The sequence below is a fragment of the Suricata suricatta genome, chromosome 11, assembly GCF_006229205.1.
Source record: "Suricata suricatta isolate VVHF042 chromosome 11, meerkat_22Aug2017_6uvM2_HiC, whole genome shotgun sequence".
Taxonomy (NCBI): Eukaryota; Metazoa; Chordata; class Mammalia; order Carnivora; family Herpestidae; genus Suricata; species Suricata suricatta.
In genome coordinates, this window is record NC_043710.1 from 11,615,081 (window position 1) to 11,619,230 (window position 4,150).

A 4,150-nucleotide genomic window follows, 5' to 3' on the forward strand; every position below is an offset into this window, starting at 1 on the left:
GGGGGGAAGAGAGGTGGTGGTGATGGTGGAGGGCACTTGAGGGGAAGAGCACTGGGTGTTGTATGGAAAACAATTTGACAATAAAATATTGAAAAAAATTCTTTTTCTAGTTTAAAAAACTATTCTAAGAGTTCAAAATGAAGAAAAAACCATGACATGGATTTTTTAAATAAAAGTTTGTGCTTTTTTTTTGTTAGAACATTTTTTAGAGTCATATATGTGTAAAATCTTGAAGGAATTCATCTTTATGTCTTCAGAAAGTCATTTGGTAGAAGTACAGTCACATGAGAAGTTTCAAAAGCAGGAAGATCAGAGTATCAGAAAAGGGAGTTAATTGATAATATAACATTTCCTCAATTTTTCTATAAAAATGCCAATGTTTCAACTGTGTAAGATAAATGCACTGAATAATAATGTTAGCTATTTTTCTCTCTGGAAATACTATGAAATGGCTAGTGTCCCTCACACAGGGATACTTTAGTTTCATATGAGCTACGTCATGTCCTGCTGCTCTCCTACTTCCTCCCTCCTCTTCCCTCACACTGAGCTCCCTGCTGTCTCTGGACAATCCAAGTTCATTCCTGCCTCAGGGCCTTTGTACTTGCTGTTGCCTAGCTCAGAAGCTCCCTCACATCCCTCACGTCTTTCCTTAACATTTACTGTATCATAGTCACCACACCCTCTATGGACACTGTTCCCAACTTACTTAATTCATTATAGTCTGATCAGTACTCAGCTATTTCTATTTATATATTTGTCCCTTTATTTACTCACTTACCTTTCTACCTAGAATGTACACTGCTCAAGAAGAGTACCTTTGTCTTCTCTACTAACAACTTTATCCTCAACGTAACATACAGCCTGTTTCACACTAATTCCTCAGTAAACATTTGTTAAATTACCAATCAATTAATTAAACTCTGAGTCCAACAGTTAATATATTTGAACCACTGATAATTTAGCTCATTATCTTTTATATAATTCTTTAGAAAAGAATTTTGGAACATTCCATAGACACAACTAGTTTTGGGGCACCAGGGTGGCTCAATTGGCTAAGTGTCCGATTTTGGCTCAGTCATGATCTCACCGTTCATGGATTCAAACCCTGCATTGGGCTCTGTGCTGACAGCCCAGAGTCTGGAACCTGCTTCAGATTCTGTGTCTCCCTCTCTCTCTGTCCCTCTTCTGCTCATGCTCTATCTCTCACTCTCTCTCTTTCAAAAATAAATAAGCATTAAATTTTTTTAAAAAGACACAACTAGGCGTTCTATTTTCTCACTCACTACTTATATTCCCCACTTTTGGAAAAATTCATGTTTTGAAAACTACATGGTCCAATAGATAATATATAACATATTTTAAATTAAAATTATCTCATTAAATGGCAAAGAAGACATGAAATTAATTCTACTTACTAAATCACACACAAAACATATATACTTTCTCAATTAATGGAGCTTTAGAATAAGTCATGAAGTCGGGTAAGGCACATATTTCAACTTTATTCTTTTTCAATACTACTTTAAGTATTCTAGGAGATTTACCTCTTCATATAAATTTTTCAGTCAGCTTACAAATATTTCCAAAATTCTTCCTCAAATTTTGATTGAGATTAAGTTGAATCTGTAAATCAACATGGGGAAATTGGCTTATTAAAGTCTCCTAATCCATGAACATGATCTCCCTCTCCTCCAGTAGAGCCTTTACTTGATTCTTTTTTTAAAAAAATTTTAGGGGCGCCTGGGTGGCTCCGTTGGTTAAGCATCTGGCTTCAGTTCAGGTCATGATCTCACAGTTTGTGAGTTCAAGCCCTGCCTCGGGCTGTGTGCTGACAGCTAACTCAGAGCATGGAGCCTGCTTTGGATTCTGTGTCTCCCTCTATCTCTGACCCTCCCCTGCTCATGCTGTCACTGTCTCTCAAAAATAAATAAAAAACATAAATTTTTTTAACATTTTTAATGTTTATTTATTTTTGAGAGATAGAAAAACAGACCATGAACAGGAGAGGGGCAGAGAAAGAGAGAGGGATACATAGAATCTGAAGCAGGCTCCAGGCTTTGAGCTATCAGCACAGACCCTGACACAGGACTTGAAACTGCAAACTGTGAGATCATGACCTGAGCTGAAGTCAGACGCTTAACCGACTGAACCATCCAAGCACCCTTTGATTCTTTTCATTGGTGTTTTTTTTGTTTTCTATATTCTGGTATTGCACATATTAGTTTATACCTAATTGCAAATTAATGACCAAAGGGACTCTGCATACAGTCTGATCCCTCTACAATGATGTCACGAGGGACCATGTTGGGATTTCAGAGGCTAATGAAGGGGAATGAGTCCAGACTTTTAGAGACATGGAGTTCTTAGAGGGAAAGGACCCCTTTGGGGACATCCAGAGGTCCTCATCCAACCTTCCTACAGAAGAAACAATTTAACTGCATCTAAGGACTTCGACTGAGTTGTTAAAAGAGCACACAGATACATTTGACATGTTGTCATTCTTCTCTTTTATTTTTGAAAGACATAAGTTCCATAAAATAAAGTTAATACATGTCAGTATGCTCATTCCCGAGAGTTTGGATAAATGTATATGGTACACCACCCAGATCAGTATACAACACAGCCCCATCCATTTGGAATTGCATCCTGCTTGTCTCATCCCCCAGACCATCATCACCTCTGATCTGCAGATCCTTCATATAATTTTGCTTTTCGGATGACCATATAAATGGAATGATACAATATGCAACCTCTTGAGTCAGGCCTCTTTCACTTAGCATAATGCAATTAAGAGGCATGCATTTTCTTGCCCATATCAATAATAGGTTCCTTGTTGTAAAGTTCTTTATTGAGATGTAATTTATATTCCACAAAACTCATCAAAGTATACAACACACTGGCGTTTAGTATACTTATAAATTTGTCCAATCATCACCCTAGTTAATTGTTGAAGACTCTCATCACCTCAGAAACTGCACACCCAACTAGCAGTCTATGTCCATGGCTGCTCAACCTCCTCCTTCCAGCACTAGTCAACCATCAATTTACTTCCTGTCTTTATAGATTGGCCTAGTCTATATGTTTCCATTTTCCCTCACTTTTGACAGACGTCTTCCACTTGTCATAATGGTTTTGAGGTTTATTCATATTGTAGCAGGCACCAATACTTCATTCCTTCTTGTTGCCTAGAAATACTTCTTTGCAAGCATAAACCACACACTTCGCTTATTCACTCGTCACTTGATGGACCTTTGGGTGCAGGGAGTGGTAGTGTTTTAAGTACAGGTGCTCAGAGAATAGCCTTGCAGCTGGTGTATGAGGAAGTCATAAACACAGACCTGAGGGTCCATGTGTGGGCACTCCTGTGACAATACTGGCTCTGAGATCCTAAGTGCAGGTGCTCATGGGATGTCTGTGCAGTCAAAGTAACTATAAAATAATGCAGAAAGAAGTTAAACAAAACCTAAATAGGTTGAAAGACATCCCAAGTTCATGGGTAGAAAACTTTAGTTTTAGTTACTATGTCAGTGTGACCCAAGGAGATGCAGAAATTAAATATAATTAAAATTGAATGTTTATAGCACATCTCTAAGACTCCTGGAAGAAAACATAGGAATAAATCTTTGTAACTTTGGGCAAAACCTTTTTACATACACCACCAAAAACACATGCAACAAGAGAAAAGGTATATATATTGGATTTCATCAAAATTAAAATATTTGTACTTCAGAGAGTACCATCTAGAAAATGGTAAGTCAGTGCAGAGTGAACAGAAATACTTGAAATGTTATACCATGTAAAAATCTGTCAAAAAGGAATGGAGAAATGCTAGAAATGGAACGAGCCTTGAAAACATTTTAAACAAAGGAAGCCACTTACAAATGACCATATATTCTATGATTCTATTTATAGTAAATTTTCATACAAGGCAAAGCCATAGAGACAGAATTAGATTTGTGGTTTTCTAGGGTTCAGCTACAGGTGGAAGGAAATGGGAGTAACTGCTAATCAGTACAAAGTTTCTTTCACAGATGATGAAAATGTTCTTTTTTTTTCCCATAATATTTTATTGTCAAATTGTTTTCCATACATCACCCAGTGCTCTTCCCCTCAAGTGCCCTCCACCATCACCACCACCTGTCTTCCCCCC